We start from the raw sequence: 26,366 nt of genomic DNA on the forward strand, positions 1-26,366 counted from the left end.
TCAAACAGATGATTGGGTGGGGGGGGGGGATTAATTTCAGCTTGAACAGTTCAAGTTAGGTAAGGTTATAAGCAACTGAAAACAGGTCTTATAACAGAAAGCGTTAGGCAAACTTAACTACCAGCTCTCCCAGCTGTCACTACCAGCCTCACTTTTAACAATGGGGAGTTCAAATAAAACTGATTTAAAACTATCAAAACAAACAATTTCGATAAGTTTCCCACATGAAACTTGGAACAAAGTGGATCTGAAAATTCCTAGTCAATAACTTGTCTCTGAACTTTGGCCTCAGCTTCTTTGGGTTTTGCTGAAAACAGGTCTGCAAACAACCTGAACTTTGTCCAACTGATGAACTTAATATGATACTTTAAACGCTCCTATTTCTTCACCATTTGTTGGCAAATTGGAAAGCTGGCTATGTCATTCCACATGAGCTGTCCATAGGGTTGCCAATTTTCTACTCGCACAAAACCAAACACCCTTGCCCTGCACCCTGCCATATCACTCCTACAAGGCCCTACCACTTCTCAGAGGCCCCGCCCCCTGCTCACTCCATCCCTACCTCCCTTTGTTGCTCGCACTCCCCATCCTCCCTCACTCGGTCATTTTCACCGGGCTGGCTCAGGGGGTTGGGGGTGCAGGCTCTGGGGTGGAGCCAGGGATGAGGGGTTTGGGGTCTAGGAGGGTGTAGCGGGATGGTCACCCGCTCTGAGCCTGAAAGGGTTACAACCAGCCCTGGGAGAGGGCTGGAGCTACGAGCCAAAGGCTGGGCTGATTGGGGAAACAGCCTCAGCTGGGGCCACGCCTCAATCAGGCCCCAGCTGGCCTTATAAAAGGCAGTGGGGCAGGAGCTCAGGCAGAGCCTCTCTCTTGCTGGAGAGAGAAGGACCGGGCTGCCTGGGAGAAAAGGGTACCTGGAGTGGAGCAGGGCTGGGGGAAGGCCTGGGGAGCTCCAGCCTGGAAAACTCCCAGGCTGCAGGCCTTGCTGAAGGCTGGGAGGGGTACTGGGGTTGCAGAGGTGCAGCCCATGGTTAGGCAAAGGCAGCAGGTCCAAACCCCCCTTTGCCAATGATGAATGGCTTGTACATTGCAGTCTGCCCCAGTGAGCGGGGGCTAGATGGAGACTGGCAGTAGCCCTAGACTGAGGCGAGGTGGGGATAGAGGGTTGGGGGTTCCCCGGGGAGGGGAGACCCAGATCTGTGAGGGTACTGCCAGGGGGCAGCACCCAAGGTTAAGGGGCACCGGGATCCGGGAGGGACATGGAGCCAGTGGCAAGCGGGACACCGGCCTGCAGAGGGCGCTCCTTAGGCTGGAGAGCTAATTCCTGAGACAACCAGCAGGAGGCACCGCACCGGTGAGTTGCTGCATTGCTACAGCGGGTGCTCCAGACTGGGACACAGGGGTTCAGAGCGTGGGAGGGGGATCATGGCTGGGGCAGGGGGTTGGGCTGTGGGGAGGGATGAGGGCTCCAGCTGGGGGTGCAGGTTCTGGTGTGGGGCTGGGGATGAGGGATTTGGGGTACAGGAGGGGCTCCGGGCTGGGGCACGGGAGGGGGCCAGCGGTGCAAGCTCAGGGTGGCGCTTACCTCAAGCAGCTCCCGGAAGCAGCGGCATCTCCCCCCTCTGGCTCCTACATGGAGATGTGTCCAGGCAGCTCTGTGAGCTGCCCTGTCCTCAGGTGCCACCTCTGCAGCTCCCATTGGCCGCAGTTCCCAGCCAATGGGAGCTGTGGAACCGGCGCTTGGGGCGGGGACAGCGTGCGGAGCCCCCTGGCTGCCCCTACACACAGGAGCCAGAGGGGGGACAAGCAGGGAGCTTCACGGAAGTAGGGCAGGCAGGGAGCCTGCCTTAGTCCTGCTGCACCACCAACCAGACTTTTAACGGCCCGGTCAGCACTGCTGACCAGAGACGCCAGAGTTCCTTTTTGACCGGGCATTCCATTCGAAAACCGGACACCTGGCAACCCTAAATGTCCATGAATAAATTTCAACTTTCTTTGGAGGACTGTTAATTTTTCTTGAAAGGTATCTTAACTGGTGGATTCTTGTTCTAAAGCTGTGATTTGAATCATTTCACTGTGAGGTGATGTCCATCAGAAATGCAAGATCACTGAGCCTCTTGTAGTCTTCAGCTATACCAACTGATCAATGCTTTTCAGTTAGAAGGGGCTTACTTGTGTCTTGTCCAGGGCCGCCTCCAGGCACCAGCCTTCCAAGCAGGTGCTTGGGGCGGCAATCTGCAAGGGGCGGCAGTCCGTGTGTTTTTGCCCCCAAGCAGCGCACCGAATTGCCGCCGCAGACGGCGGGGGCAGTCCGTGTGCCATTAGGGCGGCACGTGCGTTTCTGCGGCAGCGGCAATTCGGAGGCAGCTTCTATGTTCAGCTGCCCCGCAGCGGCAATTTGGTGGCAGAAGACAGAAGCTGCCGCCGAATTGCCGCCGCCGCAGAAACGCGCGTGCCGCCCTAACGGCACATGGACTGCCCCCGCCGTCTGCGGCGGCAATTCGGCGCGCTGCTTGGGGCAGCAAAAACAGTAGAGCTGGCCCTGGTCTTGTCTACACACACAACATTGTACCACTACAACTGCTAAAGCAGTACAACCCCCCAAGCATGGACATAGTTATATGGCTATAAGATGCTTTATACCCATATAGCTATCATAGAACAGGAAGTTATACCAGTATAAGGCACTTTTATATTCATATAACTTCATCCATGTGAAATTGTACCAGTATAGCTATTTTCACAAGTCAAAATAATTAATACCAGTACAAAAACTGTATGTGGATCAGATCTTGGAAGTTCATCAAATCTTACACAACCTTTCATCTGCTGAGCCATCAAACCTTACAGCCATTCAGCTGTATTCCACTAGAATTTCCTCACACAAAGCCTTACCTAGCAGTGGTTCTGGCCATGTGATCTAATTTCAAGGATGGCCATTTAAATCCTTCCCATACAGCTTTTGCTAAGGTCTGTTACAGTGGTACTGAATTAATTTTTCTTCACAACTACCACGAAAGGCAAACCATGCCATTCTTCACTCCTTCTGCTGAAGAATCACCAAGAGGTTGTGATGCCAGCAAATTTAGCTAATGCAGAGATATCACATCTTGCATCACATTCTTGAGAGGCCTTTGGCCTTAAATTGAGGTCAGGCCATAACCTTTCATGAATTACATAAACATTCTGTTATCCCACAAATAAAAAACTGTATGTGGATCAGATCTTGGAAGTTCATCGGTAGAATCAGCATATTCAATGGTCATAAGAAGACTAGCAATTTATTTTTCATGGCCCTGCACAATTTAGCTCCATCCAGCTTCTCTGCTCTAATTTTTATTACTCCCTGCCTCATTGCCTTCACTTCACCCAAGCTGCACCTCTAACAGCTTTCTTTGCCCCATTCTCTTCCTCTTGACTTTATCTTCCTCCATGAATCTGGAACTTCCCCTTCCTGACTTGTTCCACTAAACCCTATATTCCTTTGTGTTCCTCCTCAAAGCACGTTTCTTCCATGAGACTACAAACACTAGTCCTTTCAAGAAAGAAGAGCAAACCATTTTAATACCTTCTCCATCCTCCTCAAAAAGAAGCAGAACTCTGAAGATGCCTGACAAATATACATGCTTAATCCGATTGCTTTTTGCTGTCCCCTGCAAAATAGCCTTGGCTCACAATTTTTCTCTTCAGACAGTTACTCTCTCTAGAGCAAGAACTTTTCTATGAATGTCAGTAATATGCCAGGCAAATACGTTACACTAGAACAAATAATAGATAATGATAATACTGTTGAGGTATAATGTGATGTCAGATAATTCGGTTTCTCTACATTGTACAGACATTTGAATGAGAGTCAAATTTTCAGACTTCCAAGCTGAATCATGACAACAGTTGAGGGGCATTGCTTCATGAAATCCCCATAATTTGAACCTAAGCAGTTTCATAACTGGCCTATGTAGCAATTTCAGTTTGACTGTTGACCTTCTTAACAGATTCTATTAAGAAGACAGCATGTGAATAAGAGAGGCACTTTTCCAGTTGTGTTAATCACCTTGATACTCGCTGCATTGGCTGTTTCATATTATAGTCACTCTTCATTTTTTGTTTTCCCATCGCTACTTAACATAGCAGAAAAATGATAGAACCTCTGTTTTCCAAGATATGCACAACAGCTCCTGAAAGTCTTGATTCTTGCCTTTTGATTTCTATTCATTTAGCTCCATATCATCCTTTTAGACTTTTGCAAGGCACTTGAATCAGTACTGCACAATATTCTGATTAAAAATTAGCACTATACAAAATCAGTAAAGTTCAGTGTAAATGGGTTAAGGAATGTCTAACTGACAGAGCTCAAAAAGTAGCTGACCATAGAGCACCATCATTGAATAGGGGTGTTTCTGGGCTTCCACAGGTACTAGGCCCAACCCTATTCAACATTTTCATCCATGATCTGGAAGTCACTGCTGACAAAATCACTGCTGATAAAATTTGCAGATGGCACAAAGATTGGAGAAGTGATAAATAATGATGAGGGTAGGGCAGTCATGCAGAGTGATCTGGAATGATTGGTAAGCTGAGCCCATTCAAACAAAATGTGTTTTAGTACAGCCACATGCAAAGTGGTATATCTAGGAACAAGGAATGCAGACAATACCTACAGAATGGGGGACTGTATCCTGGAAAACAAAACTTAGAAAAGGATTTGGGGGTCATAGTACACAAGCAACTCAACATGAGCTCCCAGTGCAATAGGTGGCAAAAAGGGCTAATTCGATCCTTGGATGTATAAACAGGGGAGTGGTGAGTAGGAACAGGGAGGTGATTTTACTTATATACACCTCTACCTCGATATAACGCTGTCCTCGGGAGCCAAAAAATCTTAGCGCGTTATAGGTGAAACCGCATTATATTGAACTTGCTTTGATCCGCCGGAGTGCACAGCCCCCCCCCCCCCCCCGGAGCACTGCTTTACCGCATTATATCCGAATTTGTGTCATATCGGGTCGCGTTATATCGAGATAGCGGTGTATATGGCAGTGGTGAGACTGAAACTGGAATACTGTGTACAGTTCCAAAGGCCGTATTTTACAAAGTATGTTGACAAACTGAAGAGGGTACAGAAAAGAGCCACAAATATGATTTGAGGGTGGGAGAAAATGCCTTATGGTGAGAGACTTAAAGAGCTCAACCTGTTTAGATTATCAAAAGAAGATTGACAGGTGTCTTGATTAAGTGAATAAGTACCTAAGGACTGAGTGAAAATGGGACCCCACTATGCTAGGCTCTGTCCAACAGAGTAGTAGACACTTCCTGTCCCCAAGTTCTTACAATCTAGACAGACAAGGCAGAGGGGAGGGGAAAGGAATATAACAAAACAAACCAACCAAGCAAAATAAAATTAGGTTGGGTTTTGTTAGGAGTGACTTTCCTCTTAGGGGCTGGAGGGCCTGATTACTGGATTGGATCAGGTAATAAAGGGCAACAGGTGGCTGCAGTGAAGGAGGGAAGCTCAGGAAACTGCAGGACATAAGAAAGGCTTGTGCAGGGAAGTCTTGGAAGCTGGAGGGTGTGACTGACAGGAAAAGAAAGCTATGGCCAGAGCTCCAGCCAGAAAGGAGGGGGACTGGTGGTTCTGGGTGGACCAGCCTGGGTCAGAGGAAGAGCTCCAAGTGTGGCAGAAGAACCAGGGCTGAATATGAATGTTTGTGTTACGGATATGGACTTTATTTGGGGACCCTGAGGACTGTTTGAATAATTACGGTTATTAAACCATCCCTAGGTGGGGATGCTGTTAGCCATAAGAGAGACTGTGTAAGGGGCAGGGTGCCTGAAAAGTGACCTCTAGCTATGAACAGGTGTTCAGTAAATGGCTACAGCAGAGAATTAGCTAAATGGAAAGGCAAAGGAAGGGGAGGGGACACTGAAGGAAAGAAGGGTGAGGAGGACAGGATAGGGAAGAAGAGAGGAAGGGAAGGATGGTCAAGGAGCATGGAGAGCAGGTTGAGTGAGGGTAAGATGAAGAGACTGTGAGGGAGGGGGTTGGAGAAGGTTGCAGCTAACAGTCAATCATTGCAGGGAAGAGAATGCAAATGTCCAGAATCAAAACATAGAAAATGCTCTGATATCATCAGTCCTTGCTGCAGAACTGCTACTTCTGTGTTCTCCTGCCAACTTTGGTTTCCTTGGCACAAGGGCCTGGCTCATCTCTGGAACTCTTCTTCCCCCAGCTCACATGGCTCAGGGAAGAGGGGCCTCCCACCAGAGTGGATGTCAAAGTAGCCACTAGAGCAGTAGTATCAGTAGATCGCTAAGCCCTGTGACAAGGGTATAGCTTTTTCTAATACTGACTCAGGAAATGTAGATCTGTTGGGCCCATGATAACTAATCATACCCAACTTGCATTTTAGCTAGATATGTCTGTTAAAATTAGCAGCAGTCAGCTAACTAACAATGATGATCAGGATTCAGCATTAATACCTCATTAGGAGGAATAGGGTTAATTTACACCTCTCAGAGTTATCCTTTCAGGCTCTGTGTTGATCCAGATGTCATCCATTCATATTCAGAAGGTTTCCACTGTGATCACATGGGCCTTAAAACTTTTTTTTTTTCCCAACAAAAAGCTCAAATTCTGCAAAGAATGTCAGAGTTAACATGGGTTGTACAACACATGTTTAATATATGTATATAAAGTACCACTAGCCAAAAATAAGAACTATTTTAGAACTGAACGTATATTTTATTGTTAAGTCTGAATATAATTGATGGGGGAACGGAGGGAAAGCAAATATAATTGCAACAGCCACAAAATGACAACACTTATTAACAATAATTCTCCTAAATATTGTCTAATTTGATCTTATGAAATAAATGTTTCTTCATGATGCTTTCTTGCTGAATATAATGCAGTGATGTGTCTCCTTTATTAGGAGGATAACACTATTTTCCTGTCCAGTTATATTTCCCAGTTTGACCATTTAAAAAAAAATCTTAACTTTTAAGAAAAATTACTTCATTACACTGCCTTCCTGAAAAGCTAGGGGATTTGTTATTTGTCCTTAGGGCACAAAAATACAAAAAATATCTGTGAAGAACCCATGTTACTTTGTCTTGATGACTGTAATTTCTATCTTATTTACAACCTTCTGCACTGTTGACACTTGCCTTCCTAAATGATTCAACTGCTCTAATAAAGTAGTCCCTCGTAATGGTAACACAGTTAAAAACACAAGACCAAATTGTAAATTTTAACAGTGCGTACCCTAAGAAAATTAACTTGCAAATAAACTGGACTGAGATGTAATGTATTAAAGTGCAAATTTTTCTAGACTTAGAAATTATATTAAATGCTTGAAAAACACTACATCTCTGATCTTTGTTTATGGTTTGTGGAAGACATAAAACCTTACTTATGTCTCAGCGTTGTTACCTCTGAAATGCTACCAGTGGGCAATATCTCATTTTTATCAGGGGCACTACTCCAGATTTGACATATTTCTTCCCTGGTGCCTTTGTTTGCCTCCAGGAGGTTTTGTACTGTGACAAGTACACCAGAGCACATTTTGTTTTATTAGTAAATCATGCAGGAAAGTGTCAATTAAACAGACAATGAAAATCAACAAAACAGAGCAGAATATTTTGTTACAGTTCACAATACTATGTAGTGATTTACAAAAAAGACCCCTTGTTAAACTGATTTCTTAAATGTTGGGATATGTTTGTGGGACTTAAATAGTAAACACTGTTCTTTTAAAGCCCATATGGTAATTATTAGTATTTTCTACCAACCTGCCTTTGGCCAGAACATTATCCATTCAAATACTAACCAACGAATCAGTATGCTCCATCTTCCATCACTGTGTGCTCAGGGTTAGCAGGCTGTATATATCTGAGACATTGTCCAATACATACAAGTATTAAATTGATGTCTCTTTCATGTAGATTAATTATGGCACACCACTTTAGGAACACAAGTGTAGATATTATTCTATAAACTCTCAGCAAATCAGTGGAATTGTCTCCAAAATATTATACAAGTTGCCATCTTGAGTGCATAGATCCTTAAATTACAGTAATAAAGGAGAATTGTAGTAGGCTTGTGTTTCCTGCAAAATGTGGTGAGGATTTGTGAAAGATTACGGTAAATGAAGCTGAAGAGCCTCAAACCATCTCTCACGATTGACCCAACTGAAGCCGCAGTGGGACATTGTAAATGAACCAATTCAAAATGAAATGCTTTCTGAGTCATTCACTAGAGACATACTGTAGGGTGGAATTCAGCCTTTGAGTACATATGGGAAACTACCTAATGTAACTCAATAAGGCAACACATGAAAAGCCACTTTTTATTTTGAGATTCATTCCTCCTGAGCATTTCAGAGGCTTTCAGGTAGCGTGAATTTCCACAACACATACTAAAACAATCTACAGTACCTTAAGAGTAGCTACTTCTTTTTTTTCTAGTCATGCATCATCAAGAACTCTTCAAACAAATTAATTGAACAGAGATTCACTGAACAGGTCTAACTTCTGCAATATTATTATGAAAAAATAAGTAATTTGTAACAAGTGTCATGGCCTCATAGTTCAACTAAATGGACTTGTTCACCATGAAGAGCCCCTGCAATTTGAATCCAAAGCCAAACAGGACAGGAAATTGTTTTGCTAGTCAGTCTTCCTTTTGTGAATTAGAAATGTGTTTGAATCATTGGCTTACATTCAAACTGCTTTCAGCTTTGACGATGCCAAAACACCGACAATATCACTGCACATATACAGCACCAATTGCCAAATTTTACAACCAAAATTCAGTGTAGCAAGGCTAGTCCACATGAAAAGTTAATTAACAGAGCAAATTAACCAACTATAAACAGACTGCCTTTAAAATGATCTTTGGGGATAGAACATGATGTGGCTTTTCAGCCTCTAAGAACTTCTTTACATTTTTACTCAAAGTACAAGTGTACTATTCCACCTCTTCTGGTTGACCTGTATATTCAAGATTTAGATGTATATACAAGTAAATTTGCTAGGAAAGATATAGAGGTAATCCTATGTAGTTTCACAGAGGAGACCGTGCCATAGCCTGTATTTATATCTTTTGTGTACTTCTAACCTGTTAAAAGGAAGGAGTGACTTTTTGTTCCAGGCTTTATTTTCAGATACTATTTGTAACAAGATATGTATGTTTCTTATTACTACATTTGAGACTTGAGCACTAAGAAAGGTTAGTTGTCTGTGAAATATCTCAGATGTATACATCTGCCTTGCTTGTTATTAAAGCAAAATGCTACATGTCAATATTGTACTTTAAGAAGTCTAGTCAGCCAGTCTGGTCCATCCCTGAAAGTTTATCTGATCTAGCTAATTTTCATTAAGTACAAATTAGTGATTGTAGCTTCTAAGAAACATTTCTTAAGTTAAACATTCTAGGCCTGGCTTGATATAAGTAACTTGCTTCATTTCTTTTTCTCTAATTCTTTCTTTCTTTCCTTTTTTTTTTTTTTTGTGAAAAACTGATCTTTATTTTCCAGAAATATACAAACTTATTCGCTCATTTCTCCATCTTCTTCATCTTCTACTCCTCTGATGTACAGGACGTTGTTACATCTTATCAAAACTTCACCAAGGTGCCCTGACAATGCACCATTTATGTATTCTTCTGTGTTTGCAAGCTGCATGTTCATGTAGCCGTCGACAGACACCAGGTAGCCTTGTACTCCATCCCCCACTTCAGCTTCACCATCACCGGCTTCCCTGTCAGCCCATTCAGGAAGGGCTTGGGATTCAGGGGCAAGCTCACGGTAATGTGGCCTGGCACAAGGCAGTGGTAAAATAAAAAATTACTCGCAGGGCCGCACATGCGCCCACTGGAGTCTAAGAGAAAGGCATGATGAGGAAGGTGAATGGAAGATTATCGTAACAAGCAGTATGATGGAGTGAGGATGGCTAGCTAAGATCAGCAGGAGCATCTTGGTATTAGTAAACAAGCCTAAATGTAATACTAGATAGAGGTCATATTATGCATGAACAGTGCATGGACGGAGCATGCTGTACAGGGATTGGTTCCTACTAAGTAACCAAGCCAATTCCAAAATGTGTGATGCAATGTATAGTAAATGCAATGCAATGTGTAAATATATATAAAGGAAGACATTTTCTGTGTAACGTTGGATGTGTGGTACACCTTGTACCCACCCCCTATGTTTCAGTCTGGTCAACTTAGCCTAGCTTTGCTGTATGCCAAATAAACTTACCTGAGTGATTAAATATGGAGTTGAACTGAGTCCTTGGGTAGCCTAGGGCAAAGAGGTCTCAGAGGGAATCCCAACAAGCATGGCCATGAGAACACAAGCTTATGAAACCTCATGGGCTATCCAGTTTAACCCAACTACTTATATAGTTGTGGTGATCACTAACACATTACTATGTTCTTTGTTGTTAAGTACAGTATATCTCTTGTTCATTTTTAACATGCCCTCTCTACTAGTTGCTTCTCCTGCTACCCTTGTCAACATAACTTTCCTTTTCTGCAAAATGTCTCTGGCAACTAGTTTCAGAAGGGAAATGACTGATGTGATTAATTGTCCATACTAATCCTAGCAGTACTTGCAGTTCTGATATCTTGTGTGTTCCAGGACCCTGCAATGATTCTTCATATTACTCAATAACCACAACATAGAGCCTTTGTGGAGCCCTGCTAGATGCTAGGTCTAAAAATAGTGAACATAAGAACAGCCATATTGGGTCAGACCAAAGGTCCATCCAGCCCAGTATCCTGTCTGCCGACAGTGGCCAATGCCAGGTGCCCCAGAGGGAGTGAACCTAACAGGTAATGATCAAGTGATCTCTCTCCTGCCATTCATCTCCACCCTCTGACAAACAGAGGCTAGGGACACCATTCCTTACCCATCCTGGCTAATAGCCATTAATGGACTTAACCTCTATGAATTTATCTAGTTGTCTTTTAAACCCTGTTATAGTCTTAGCCTTCACAACCTCCTCAGGCAAGGAATTCCACAAGTTGACTGTGCGCTGTGTGAAGAAGAACTTCCTTTCATTTGTTTTAAACCTGCTGCCCATTAATTTCATTTGGTGGCCCCTAGTTATTATATTATGGGAACAAGTAAATAACTTTTCCTTATTCAATTTTTCCACACCCTTCATGATTTTATATACCCCTTTCATAGCCCCCCTTAGTCTCCTCTTTTCCAAGCTGAAAAGTCCTAGCCTCTTTAATCTCTCCTCATATGGGACCCATTCCAACCCTAATCATTTTAGTTGCCCTTCTCTGAACCTTTTCTAATGCCAGTATATCTTTTTTGAAATGAGGAGACCACATCTGTATGCAGTATTCAAGATGTGGGCGTACCATGGATTTATATAATGGCAATAAGATATTCTCAATCTTTTTGTATTTTCCAGCAACTGGACACAGATGTAGCTGGGTATCATAACTGAATGCAACAGCTACCTTTTGAAAAGTCCTGTAGTTGACTATGCAGAAGATCCAGGAAGCTAGGGCACTCAGAGCAAAGGCTGAATTTTCCAAACGGCTGAACCACCCACTGTCAGCTTTGAAAATTCCTCTGATTTTAAGAAGGTCTAAAACTGAGTGGCCAAATGCACCCCAAATATTTCTTGGGGCAAGGAATGTGTCTTGCTTGGTATCTATGTAGCAGAGTACATCAGAAGTGCAAAAATAATAGTACTTTATTGAGCAAAAGGTGCCTTGTGTTTTCAAAAAGTCACACACGATTAAAAAAACAAAAAACAAATTCCCAGGTCCAGATCTGAGATTTCTATTCAAATTAAATCCTTAGCCAAACTTCAATTAGACGCCAGAGGGCTGTTTCATTTCTTTGATATTCGTTGAGAAAATTGCAGCGAAAGCAGCTTTCATGCATTTTAGTACATTCAAATTTAGTTGAAGTGAACTCTAGCAGCTTAAGACTGAAGATTTTTGTAAGAGTTTATTAGATCTTTGCCCTTCTTAAGTAAAGTTTATCCCAAAGGTCCCGCACAAGTGAATTATTACTATTAGTTGGTTACGAGTGCTATGATATTACTGTTACACGTTCAGTGATAAAATTAAGAAAGTAATTGACTGAGAGAAATTCCATCCAAGACTATTAAGGGGAATCTAGGGAGAATGACGTTCCTCTTGTAAAGTACTGACTTTAATATGCTGAGTGCACAGATGGAATATTTTATATTTACCATTTGAATATGAATTAGTATTTAAAATTTAGATCTGTTTTTTAACTAGTCAACATGTAAATGTCTTTTTTGAATGTTTTTTTTCTGCTGCAAACACAGAGTATCTATAGCAAAAGAGCGCATCCACAGGCTTTGTTTGTTCTGCTTTAAGCTTGTGAGTCATAGCGTCCACACAACTCTGTACTTTTTCAAAACAGCTGCCCAGCATTCTAGGCAGATATCACATGATGCAATTTTCTACTGCTAGGCTCTGTGCACTCTTGGATTTTTCTCACAGTGCATTGGGAGATGCCTACCTGAATCGACTTGAATTTGGGGATTTTGGGTCAAATTAAACTACTCCCACGATTCCTCTCCTGGCATTCCATAATTTATCTGTGTTTTGTAAGTCATTGCCATTTTTGAACTGCTGTCACGCAGCATAGAGAACACAGAGCTGAGCACCACGATCCTGACCATCGTTAATATGAATAGGCTCCTCCACATGCATTAGTGTTCACGCCGCTGGATGACTTTGGATGGGTTTTGTAGGAAAATAGGCCACATTAGATATTGGTGAACTTTGGTGTTAAATTGTGTTGGGATATTTCATGAGCAATAGGCCCAAAAGATGTGACCAAAAAGAATGAGATCATGAGAAAGAAGAGCGGTTGTGGTGTTAAACTTGCAGTGACCCTTTGAAATATCAGTGTTACCTCATTTAAGATTTGGGCTGAAGTAACAGAAATAAAACACAGTTAATTGGGTACCAGATGTAGTAAATAATTGGCTATATAAGAAACTGCTTCCTCTGGCCTTAGCTAAGGTTGGATAATTGGCAATGACATCATTTGTTTGTTAAAGGGTATAAAAAAGTAAACTCTTAAAAGGTTCATTGCTAATACCTGCCTGATCAAGTTGGAGCCGACCAATATGGGCCTAAGTACCCTGGGTTTAGCCCATTTGTAAGTATTTTGATCAAATGCATATAAATGTTTTGTCACTCTTTGGTTGTAGTAAATTGCTTAATTAGGCTTTTTAAGCATGTTCAGAGCAACTGCATAAATACCATTCAGCCTTTGGATTTAATAAAGGAATTTATGATTACATTATTATTCATGCAGGATATTAGCATGACACTAATTCCAGCAGGTTAGGAGACAGCCACCATAATGCTGTGATGATTTGAGTAGAGGAGGAGATGGGGATGAAATCAAGCAGTTACTTCTGCAGGCCATTTTCTTGGTGCGGCTTCACTCAGTGCAAAACTGCTTCTGGGTTCAGCAAACAAGTACTGCCTGGTGGGAAAGGATAGTGCTGCAGACCTAGAATGACCAGTTGTGGTGGCAGAGCTTCAGGAGGACAAAGGCTACTTTCCTAGAAGTCTGCAGAATTCACCCGGGTGCTGCCGTGATAGAACATCCAACATGAGGGTGCCTCTCAAAAGGGAGACAAATGCAGCCATCACCACCTGGAAGATTACCACCACTGATTACTACCGGTCAATAGCTAACGAGTTTGGTGCTGACAGATCAATTGTCATGATTGTCCCGATTCCAAGCCCCATTGCTCTAACCACTACACCCATTGTTCTACAGGTTCACGTGGCAGCATGGGGCATGGCTGCTCTAATGGCTGTATACTTGCCATGAGCTAGAATCACAAAGATGCGCACATGGCTTCATGCCAGCATTTAAACGGGGAGGTGACATCTGTTGAAAATGACACTGTAACAATAGAGGGCACACAGGTACACAGGCCGATCCAGATGAGAAGCTATGCATTATGGGGTAGCAGTGGAAGGATTCCCAGAAGCCAAACAGTTCATCTAAAATATTACAGCGGCTATATGCATCCATATGAACATTATCCCCCAAAAAACTCATTCCAGTATAGAATTATTTTACTCCCAAAGCAGATTAATTAATATGATATAAAATGCCAGATAATTAAAAAAACTTGTGTGTGGACAAAAGGCAATTTACCACCCCTCCCTACTCGCCCCCCCTCCCAAAATACCCATGTAGACAAGGCCTAAGATTTCTGTCCATTTTGCTAAAGGAGCAGCTCCACTAGCTCAAGGCTGACCGGGCTCTCTTTTCTAACCTACACTTCATTACCACTTATAGTCTTCATCCAGCAGCTAGTGTCAGTATTTATTGATTCATTTTACTGATAATTACACTGCCCTCGTAGTAAGTCAAAGAATGTCAAGGTGACCGTGATGCCATCTGATTGCAGTATGTCTGTAATGTCACAATACATTTGTGTCTGCTAGTCATTCAAAGACAGATATATAAAGAGCATGAGTATGTTTAAAAAGCAGACTATTGACTTTATTAGTAATCTGTTATGTAAAATGTTTCATTACTCCCTATATTATATGTCTGATACAATGTTATTGTCTTGGAGAATGCTATTTATATTTTCCACCATTCCTAGTAAACTATTACTAATAACTGCTTACATTTGCATAGTACCTTTCACTATAAAGGTTCCAAAATCACTCTAAAAGCTTTAAACTAGATATAAGAACAATTTCCCCACCATCACTGAAATTCAGAGTTCACTAGATATTCTAATTGAATAAGTTTTACTGTCGTAATTACAGGGGGGAATTTAGGCAAGCAATTACCCAAGTGAAATTACTCAAGTTAGAATTTTGCAAGGACACCATGACCAGCACCCACTGTCTTTTGATACTCATGGTACTTAATAGGATTGAGTCCTCAGTTTTACATCACATCTGAAAAATAACTCCAACCATCAAGATACAGTGCTCCTTCAGGGATCAAAACTGGAGTATGTTTATCAACTCTTCTGGGATGAATGAACACTATCGGATTTCCTGTATCGCCTTGATTTCTCTTGTCTAAGCACTAACCTAGCCCAAGCCTGATGAACTCATGAGATAGACGGTTTGGCTACAGGCCATCTTTGGTTTTAATAACTGCATTACTTTTCACTGCTGCTGAAAGTCAGATGGGGATTACAGTATGGTGCCTGGTTTGAGTTTCATAAATCCCTATCTTTTAAGTAAATTTATATTTTAATATCAATTTTTTAAAAGTAAAAAATGTTTTATTTAAGAAAATTTCTAATATGGTTTATTCCACGCACTGAATAAATTCAATAGCCTTTGACATATAGATTACCTTCAGATTTATCCAATAGACAGCTGGATTTTTATACCTCTTATTTTCATCTTTGAGCATATTTTTTCATTCATCTATTCTCAAATTTCAGCATACATTTAAAAAATATGAAAAATATGTATATATTGATTCCAAAGCTGAGAAGTATTAGTTTTAAAATAAAAGATTTCATGTTCCTTGCCCTGCTTTGGCAACAGCAGTTACTCAACAGGAAATGAAAACTAAATTCTAGGAAGGGTTTACACAAAGATATTCCTTGTCACATTAAAGAAACTACAGTGCAGCTTTCTTATATACCAACTTGTAAATTAAGCATAAAATAGTGTTGAAAAATTATACCTAAATTATTACTCAAGTTTTTCCTCCTCCAATTTATTAAGAGTCATCAAGATATGTAGTCAATTGTTCTTTTCACAAGCGCTATGCACAGCAATATAGTAATAATAAATTTTAGTTTTTACAGGCTATGAAAAAGGATTTAACAAGAATAGGAAATAGCAGGATGAACATTACTATAATTTCTAATAAATTATAAACTGAACAGCATTCCCACTTTAAGTCTTGGCAACTTTTTATGTTTTAAAAACATAGCTGCCGGATCTTCCTCATGCCAGCTTCCACTTGTAACCCTGCAATGCTCAGGGCCGGCTCCAGGCACCAGCTTAACAAGCAGGTGCTTGGGGCGGCCAAGGGAGAGGGGCGGCACCTGCGGCAATCCGGGGGCGGCAGGTCCCTCACTCCCTCTAGGAGCGAAGCACCTGCTGCTGAACTGCCGCCGCCAATCGTGGCTTTTTTTTTTTTTTTTTCCAATTGCCGCTGCCGATCGCGACTTTTTTTTTTTTTTTTGGCTTGGGGCGGCAGAAATGCTGGAGCCGGCCCTGGCAATGCTGTATATGCTTTTGGTGCAGTAACGCCAGCAAACACACCTGACAGATTCCTAAAAGTTTTGTTCAAATGTGGGACTGGACTTGACCCCTTGACAGACTGAACCTGGCTCTTGTTGCTGTCCTTCTCTCCTGGAAGAAGGGTTACATACGCACGTGTGCCTGTTTGCAATGCATACTTCTATCCATAAAATATTTGAGGGTGCCTACATTTACAAGTGCAGGAACTTGATCTAAGTAAACTACTATCTTCAGAATAGCCAAGCTGTGACCCTGATATGCCCACACACAGTTCGGAGGGGATCTGGCAGAAGGGATCAATCTTATGGGGAAAAAAGGCATGAGTGTCTGTGCCTACTACAGCACGCTCTCCTCCAGAACATGGAACGGAACCCAAGATTCCTGAGACTCACCATTCCTCTGCAGTCAGCAAATATCTATGAAAACCACTGGCAAAGTGTGTATCTCATCCCCTTCTAGAGGATGCAACCTACTACTGCTGTCAGTTACTCTGTTAGTTCAAAAGTGTAGTGGATCTAAGAGTTCCAACTCTGCTGATGAACCGTGGGGATAGTAGTCTGATGCCACATGATGGAATTTCTGTTTTTTAAATTTGCTTTTTTTAAAAAAGATAGGTAATTATGCAGAAATTAATTGACTGAACATTCAGGTTGCAAAGTTAAGCAGCCAAAGCCAACATTAATTCTGCCCCCTTGTGCATAAACACAATGAAACATACTTTAATTACCTGATCACATCCTATATTTTCCCCAGAACTCCTACTTCATTCAGTGCACAGGATAGTCTTAATCTAGGGATGAATGAGGGTTGTACAGCCAAAGAGGCTGTTGCCTGTTGGACCCATGCCTCATTTGTTGCAGACATTAGAAGGTATGTAGTGAATGAGGTGGACTATTGCAGGAAGAAAAAGGATAGTTTTATGGTTAAGGCAGTTGAATGCTGCCCTAAAGAATGGATTCTATCACTGCCTCTACCACAGAGTTCCTGTGTGATGCTAGGCAAGTCACTTAAACCATACTTTTCACATGTGGTCACTAACTGTGTCTTCCTCATTTTCCAGATGGCCAACTTCGTAGCCTAGAGTCTGATTTGCAGACGTACTAAACAGTTACAGCTGCAACTGAAGTCCATGGGAACTGCACTTTGAACATACAAAGTGCTATATATTGGTAAAACTGGGCACCAAAATTAGTGAACATTTTTTCTCAATCCTTCTGCACCTCAACTCTGAAAAATGGGGATAATACCACCGCCTCACCTCACATCAGTGTGAGAAAGATAAATTAATTAATATTTGTGAAGTATTTGGATATTATAGTGATGAGCACCACAGAAAAGCCCAGGAGGAAATTAAATTTTGCTCTGAAGGCAGAATTATTGAATAACATGCAGTAAACAAGGCTTTAACACATTAACACATTAACAATGAGGATAAAATAAAATATTGAATAACTGCTCATTAAGCAAACGCTGCCCATTCTGTGCACTGAATGAGGCAAGGTTGCTGTGGAAAAAAGTAGTATGTGATTATGTAATTAAAGAATGCATGATAATGCATATGCACAAGGGTGTGAATTAGGGTTGTACAGGCAACCTTAATACTAGTGTTTCCTAACTTTTGAGTTCTTGAATTGGCAGCCTTAATATTCTACTAACATAGTTGTGTGTCATATATATATCAGTCTGAAACAGTAAAGTGAAACAGATATCAGTAGTCTCTACAGGTCATCTATACTAGCCATGACACTAGCCATCTATACTGGTCATCTATACTAGCTGTTATACTTTAAACTACACATTTAAACCACAGTCTTTTTTATTAAATCAGGATTTCTTTATTTTTACATAATTTACATTAATCATAATGTTGCATATGATTAATGAACTAACTACTACCATTTGTCATTATCTGTGACAGAGGCCTATTGATGGTTCACTACTCTGTGTCAGCAACCCTTGTCAGACCTGACATACTCACTACACTTAACACTAAGTTGTCATGATACATACCCAAAAGGTGGCATGTAATATATCACTGGAAAATTCACTTATTATTAATATACTTGTGTGATCCATATATGGGGTGTTATGGATATGTGCTAGAATTATGTTATTAAAATGTGTTTGGCAAGCAATGTATAAGCACCGTCTGCCTTAGACAAAGGAATGTACATTTGTTTGTCTGTACAGCCTGATCATCAGCCAGAGACCACAAAAGGCCATTTACACATAAGGTAAACAAAGCTAACATAGAGTCTCCACCTCAGCAGGAGAGATAAACTTTATCTGGGCTATAAAAACATAGGATCTGAACCTTAAATGATAAGTAATTGAATCAACTGACTGTATACAATATTACTGTATTATAAAAGTATATCAGGTAAGACCTTATGAAAGCTAATGGCACACTGGTGATGAAAATGATTGTGAAATTTACGTATGAACACTATATGATGAAATATGGATACTCAATGGTATTATGCTTTAAAGTTTGTGACCAAACACAGAGAAAAACAGGTACCCCCCCCACACACACACATAGGAAGAAAGGTAGCACTGTGGAACCAAAACAACTGAAGCCCTATTTACATATGAATCAGCAGGGAATGAGAAGTCCAGCATGAGGAAGAGAAAGGTAAGAATAGCATGAGGTCATCCTGACTCTGGGGACAAAACAGTGAGTTTGGGAAGATAATAATAATCTTATAATAAGGAGAGAGAAGAAGCCATCTTGGCATCCATCTTTGGACAGACGCCAGGGGCCAGAGCTCTTGCAAGCTGAGAAAGATGGGTTGTTCAACCAAGGGGGTTGAAGTCTCTGGGAACTGAATATATGTGAGAAACCTGCTTAGGCAAGGATCTTTCACTTAGGAAGACAATGGAAGCCAGCACCTTGTACTTCTGTGGAAGGTCCTGACTGAGAGAACATCAGCCATGGCCAGAAAGAAAAAGACCGGTAAGAACTCTACCTTGAACCAAGGCTGTAGTTTGTTGAGTCAAGTCTTAGCCACTAGAAAACATACTTTTACTTCTGTTTGTTTGTGAAACTTTCTAACTTTATTCCTTCTACTTGGTATCACTTAACCTATGTCCTTTTGTTAATAAACTTGTTTTATTTTTACAATATACTAATTCAGTGCTGTGCTTGAAGGGAAGGGTGTATTTACCCCAGTTAAGTTAATAAACTATAATGTGCTTTTGTCTTTTTAAAGGAGCAAGTGACCCTTGCTATTTCTCTGAGTATTCCAGGAAAGGGTGGGACCCTTCAGGGCAGATGGCTTTGGGGAAGTTTGGGACTAGTGGTGTCTTGGGGTCACCTCTACAAGTAGTAACCAGAAGCTGGTGGAAACCAGGATGGAACTGCTGTGTTACAGGCAGGCTGCTGGGATCAGAGTGCTGAACCATGGCTGGACAGCACACAGACTCAGGGAACTGCATGCTAGTCTGCTGGCTGTTGGTGTCCATGCTGTGAGCCACAGCAGCAGAGCATTAAAGGCACCCAGGGTTAAAGGGCAGGCAGTGACACAGCCGCTTACTGATCTGGATTGCACCCCAAAACATGACATTGTCACAAACCCATTACAATGAAGCACTGTAAAATACCTCTGTTACTGAATTCCTCAATTTATTGTAATCATTTTACAAGCTGTATAACAGCAAAAGGAATTATCCAGTCATTCCAAATGTTAAAGCAGTGCTTTATTAAATGCTTTTATTAAAAAATAAAATGCAATAAAACTTCAAAAATGCTCTATGTTTTCACTTTAATATATTCTGGGCATCCCCAGGGAGAACAACAGATGTATCAAATAGTTGGAGAAGCACCACTATCTAATAAACATGCATGCCAAATTGACCCAGGATTGGCCCCAGTACAACTGTTTACCACTTTGGTTTTGGCTATGTAAACTGCTTGTAAACGCTTTCTCAATTGAAAACCCTAGGGCTCCTTTATAAACACTGTATCATCCCACAAAATAGTCTGCCTCCTTCCCATTTGTCCAACCAGCTGATCAAATTATCTGTAAAACATTAAGTGCTGCTTGATGCTATTAATCTCTTACCTGCTACTCTGTAACACAACAAAGATCACAAATAAACACAATTTTATGCATTCCTCATTTTGAGAAAGGATAAGTCTTGCTGTCTTTGATGTCACTACCTTAAGACATATTAAAGGATATAGTCGCAGATATATAAAAACTATAGAAAAGTACATTCAAAGCTTTTACTGCTACAGAGAGATTTTACAAAAAATAAAATATGGGCTTGATTCCATCACCCTCAGATACATGAAATTAGGTATCTTATTCTACCATCCTCACCTTACTCCACCCTGCATAGGACTACTTGCAGAATAATGTCAACATGAGTGAGGGTGATGGATTAGGGTCCTAATAAACTAAAAGTACCCAACCTTAGATTTTTTTGCATAATATTTTTTTTCCAAATTATCCTCCTCTCTAATGCTGGGGCAGCTAGAAGTACATTATATTTGAAGAACCTCCAGTCTTTTAGCAAGCAGAATATTCAGAGACCACAGTACTCCATTTCTGATGAGGTAAACCCAGGCAAGTATTGTCAATTTTATGATTATGAAAATATACTGGATTAAAAAAAATCAAATTCTATATGTAATGCGTATGACAGGAGACAGGCACTTTTCATAGGAAGGGTCAACTTCTGGCTATAAGTACATTAAATAGGAATTGACAACGCCATGACATTTTATCTTTAAAGATTTCACTGTCATTATGGTTCTGGTACAGAATGTTGACAATGAGGGGAATCTTAAAACTATACTCAAATTTAAACTTTCTTGACCAATGTCAGCTTGGCATCAACTCACAATTTAATTAACTGTTAACAGATTCTTCCAGATATGACTGCTATACAGATATTTTATCTTCCTGTTAATTAGTAATTATGCATTGGCAGGAAAAACAGTGTTTCTTTCCAATTATTCCAGAACTCAGTGATTATTTAAAGTTGGCTAATTAGCAGTGGACGGCTGGTACATCTTCTGGGCAAATTGTGTTTGATAATCCCTATTAAAATATACATGGCAGTAGTTGACTTGTAACAAAAAAAAAGTGGCAGTTCAAAGGGTATTAGATACAGCACAAGGCAAATGGGGGCCTATTAAAATTTCCCCAACTGTTCTAATGAGAATGCCGAGGGTAATTTCTTCCTAGTTTACCATCTGTTTGGTTTCTGGCATGTATCTCTGGTGTGAAGGGAGGGTCCTGGAGCCCATTTGGCTTGTCACAAAGTAAACCAGGGATCTGAAGCAAGTTCAGTAGTTTACAAAGCAGCCCGTCAAGAGCAATGTTATGTGCATAGCTGAAAACTTTAAAAAAAAAAAAAAAAAAAACATTTTACAGAATATTCCCTACTTTTTAAAGCTGTGAGTATAGCCACTGGAAAAAAAACTTCATAGGCTCACCTATGAATAAAATTCAACAGCTGGCTTTTTTCCATCTCTTATAAAAGTAGCGGGAGATGTTTTTCCTTTATCTAGATCTGTAAGCTAAAACATTACTCCACAAATACCTCTATTTGAGTATAGGTCTCTGAAGGGTAGGTAGTGCTCCTAATACACAGCTCAGCGTAGAGGCAGTGGAAATGCACTGCTGCACTAGGAGCTCTCAGATTACTCCTTGGAAAATTCTGTGCAACTGCAGCACAACAGAAAAATACCCCCCTGCAGAATCCCTTTGCTTCCTTGCAGAAAATGCTGCACCAGTACTCACTCACGCTCCCCGGCAGCTCAGAGGCATCTGTTCAGGCAGCCGGGGGGGAAGGGGGAGAGAGGTAAATCACTGTGGGGGGCAGAGGCGTAGCGAGCGCCCTCCGTACCCTCCGACCGGAGGGGGCCCCGCAAGGAAGGGGGCCCCTAAAAGTGGCAAAATAAATACCGCATTCCAGTTTCTGCATTGTAAGGGGCCCCACCCGGACATATGTTTGGAGGGGGCCACCGTTCGGAGGGGGCCACGTTCTTTGTTGCTATGGCCCTGGTGGGGGGTGGGGCCTGGGGATGCCCTGGCCACCCAGGGACATCAGTCCCAGCTTTGGAGAGGGGAGGACGACGGAGACCGACTTCCCCCTTCCCCTTCCCTGCATAGAGCAGCCGGGGCTGGGTCAGATCAAGCCCCAGAAACTTCCCCTAGCTGCAGGAAGCTCTGCGCCGCAGGGGGAGGGGATGTCTGCATGCGGGGCGGTTGAGGCTTGGAGGGGTTTCAGGTGCGGGTGGGTGAGGCTCAGCGGGGGGGGAAGGGTTGGTACGGAGGGGGGTCCGGATGCACCGGGGTTGGGCGGACAGAGGGAGCAGCTCCCTGTACAGTGATCCCTCCCCCCACATGCGCACCTGTAACCCCACCACCACCAAGCCCCCTCCGTATCAGGAGCCCGCCGCACCCAGAACCCCCTATGGAGCCCTCCAAACTCCCACCCCGCCGAGCCTCACCCCCTGCATCATGAGCCCCCACCCCACCAAGCCCCACTCCCCCCATCCACTGAGCCCTAACCATCTTCAACTTGCCCCCCCTTGCAGAGTCCCATTCCCCCTGCACCCAGAACCCTGCACTGAGCCCCTGTGCACCCAGATTCCCCCCCGCACCCAGACCCCCCACCGAGCTGCCCACACCCAGATTGCGCCACACAGAACCCTGGTACTCTTGAGGGAATTCTGCACTGAAAAATTTAAACATTTTAAATTCTGCAAAGTTCTGAATATTTTAATTGTCAAAATAACACAGAAACACAACAACAATATAATCACACCATTTTCAATTATTTTGGTAATTTATTTCAAAATACTTATCAGCAAATAATTGAAAATGGTGTGGTTATATTGTGTTATTTTGACAAATAAAATATGCAGGATTTTAAAATATTGTGTGCAGAATATTTAATTTTTTGGTGCAGAATATTTTCTTTTTCTGTGCAGAATTCCCTCAGGAGTATCAGATGCATTGTGATTGAAATGGGCCCAATTCCTATGATGGCTATAGGGAGCACAAGTCAGAATGACCCCAACTGCATGCTCTTACAGGGTGCAGCATGCACTCCAGATACCTCATGCACTGCACTCTCTTCCTCCTCTCACTCCCCACCCCCTGTTCCTCATATGACTTGAGTCCAATTCCCAGTCCCTCACTCTCACCAAACCCCACATCAAATCTCCAGCTTCCTACCTGTAATTTTCACCCCTCTTGCTGTCTCCCTCCTTCTCTTTTAAAAAGGAGTGCAGAAGGTCTTGTAACTTCCCAATAGGGCCACTCATTGCATGCTGGAGCCTTCCAGTTCTTTGCTTCTCAAAGTGCAACACCTCTTTGAAGGGAAATGTCAGAACGAGGGATTTCCTGCTTTGCATGAGGTGTGCAGTCCTGGGGTACAAGTAACCATAAAACTGAAGGGTGCAATAAGCAAACATACTAAGATGTAGCAGTGAGGCCATATGCCTGTTCATGGATTCCAAGGCCAGAAGGCAACATTGTGATCATCTAGTCCAGGGGTTCTCAAACTGGGGGTCAGGATCCCTCAGGAGGTCGCAAGGTTATTGCATAGGGGGTCACAAGCTATCAGCCTCCACCCCAAACCCCGCTTTGCCTCCAGCATTTATAATGGCGTTAAATATATAAATAAGTGTTTTTAATTTATAAGGGGGGTCACACTCAGAGGCTTGCTATGTGAAAGGGGTCACCAGTACAAAACTTTGAGAACCACTGGTCTAGTCTGACCCCCTGCATAACAGGCTGTAGAACTTCCCCAAAATAGTTCCTAGGGCATCTCTTTTAGAAAAACATCCAACCTTGATTTGAAAATTGTCAGTTGGGTCCTCATTTTACGTGGGGAGAGGGATAGCAGTAGAGTGGGGGGTAAGCAATATAATCAGGAATGAAGATGGGTCCATAGGGAAGGATATTTGGGGACTAGAGGGGGAGTGGGACAAGGAGGGAATCCTGGGAAGGACAAGGAAGGAGAGTGGAGACTTGAAGATAAATACAACACTAAAATGAAAATTGAGCTGAGCCCAGAAACACAAACTGCACTAATTGAGGACTAATGGTATAAGTGATGATCCAGAAAGATGGAGTTTGAGATATCTTTAGTGAACTAGTATATGCCAGGAGATCTCACAAGGAGAAAATAATTCATATTAAAAAGTAGGTTTAAAGCTTATTTCTGTGCTGAAAGATTCTCATAGCCTGGTTAGTCAGGCATACAGCACATATTTCTGTCTTCTCTCAGTTCTGATTTTAGCTTTGCAGTTCATGTTTAACTGAGCCTGACCAAAGGTTCTGTTTGGGTCAATGGACAAATATTTAGGACCTACATTAAATTTTACCCAAATCAGTTCACTCATTCCTTCCTAACACGATTGTTAGATGAATATTCAAATTAATATTTTGATAAGATGGTAAAGTCCCTACAGGAAAACAGAAGTGACTAATTCTCTTGGCCAGAGAATATATGTTTTTATGCCTATAAACATAAAGAAACCTAACCCCTTTGGAATAAATCTATCAGGATAAATCTTTTTTCCCCCCCATAATGATTCCAAACAGAGGAAACTAACTAAGGGCTTCTCTGCACTGCATTGCCATCTTGAGCTACAACCTGAGTTTTGATCCTAACCTCACCACACACAAAAATCTCTAGTTTTAAGTGATGCTTTAAGCTTGAGCTAACTGGCCGGTCAGCTGCTATGGGCTGAAGGACCACTGCTGCTGATGCTGGAGCCAGTAATGCAGTGGGGTTGCAGCAGCTTGAGTTACACCACCCATCAGCTGCTAATCCAGTCATTCTGTGTATCTACAGTGTTGTCTTGAAGTGTGGTCACTCTCATTCAAGCTAGGCTAGCTCGAATGGAGTGACATGCGTGTAGTAACTTCAGCTAACTATTGCAGAGAAGAATTAACAGCATTTGGGTCTCTATCAAATGTTTTTCTAAGTTAGGTAGTTAAAAGATAATTATCATGACAGCATGAAAGATAGATCTATTGGAAAAATTTCATAGATTTTATCGCCAGACAGGACCACTAAGATAGTCTAGTCTGACCCCCTACATAAAATTCCCCCAGTAATTCATGCACTAGAGAGAATTATTCTTTCCTACTACACAGATAAACACTACCAAGCCCAGTTTCCTAATTTTCATCCCTCCAGTTCTTGTAAGGGCCAACTTCTGTCAAGTTTCTTCTCGACAAAATGCCACACAAGTGTCCAAATTGATGTTTTTAGGCCTCACACAATCTCAGCCAATTTTTTTAAGTTCCGTTCTGTATGTACTATGACAATCCCACCCACATATGACTGATAGATAGGTGGATCTGCTTCTCTGATAACAAAAAGAAAAATGAAACAGAATGTTATTAGCCTTCCTAGCAATGTTCTTTATGTTTCTTTCAAAAAGTAAAAGCATGCCATTGTCTCTATTGTTACTTTGCTTCCAATGACCCTGAAATATATTAAACATTGTGGCTAATACATTTTTAAAACTACCTAATTCCTCTAGGATCTGATCCTATAGTGTACTGATTGCTATCTGGGAGGCCTTCACCACTTCACAGGGTAAGTTCCCAAATGAGCCTAAAAACTAAAAGCTGTTATCACCATTCCTCTCACGGTTCTTTTTTACTGCCAGTGTTAGGAGAGAGCACAATAGCATCTGGTCTTCATGATCATCCAAATGACTTTCTTGAATTTATACTTAAACTTAAGAGCAAGCAAAGAAAAATAGCAATTAAAAATTAAATGAGATTTTATCTAAAATGCCATTTAAACAACTCTGTTCAGATAACACAATGAGCCCTACAGTTTGCATGGTTAAGCTGCAGCTCAAAAGACAGGTCAGAGATGGAAACATTTTTTCTGCAACGCATAAAGGGATATTCATAATTAAACAGTAGACTTCCTCAGGGCATCGTGTTTCAGTATTCATATCAACAAGAAAAATGAGATATTTCAAACTATGCATGACTGATTTTGCATATCTTCTGCTTTAATTTTTTTCTGGCCTTTAGGCTTTGAGATCTTTTTGGTCAGGAGTGCACACATTTTAGAGAGTCTTGTTGTTGAGTCTTTTCATCTACTATTCCAAGAA

The 26,366-nt window shown here is 41.7% G+C and overlaps 1 protein-coding gene and 1 pseudogene across 3 annotated transcripts in view; both read right to left on the minus strand.

Moving 5' to 3' along the window:
- The window catches only part of RELN (reelin), a 469,941-nt gene that overhangs the window by 359,139 nt on the left and 84,436 nt on the right, over window positions 1-26,366 (minus strand). The gene's annotated exons all lie outside the window — the stretch shown is intronic.
- LOC135895146 (small nuclear ribonucleoprotein F-like) lies at window positions 9,513-9,862 on the minus strand (annotated as a pseudogene).

This window comes from Emys orbicularis, chromosome 1 (assembly GCF_028017835.1).
Source record: "Emys orbicularis isolate rEmyOrb1 chromosome 1, rEmyOrb1.hap1, whole genome shotgun sequence".
Taxonomy (NCBI): Eukaryota; Metazoa; Chordata; order Testudines; family Emydidae; genus Emys; species Emys orbicularis.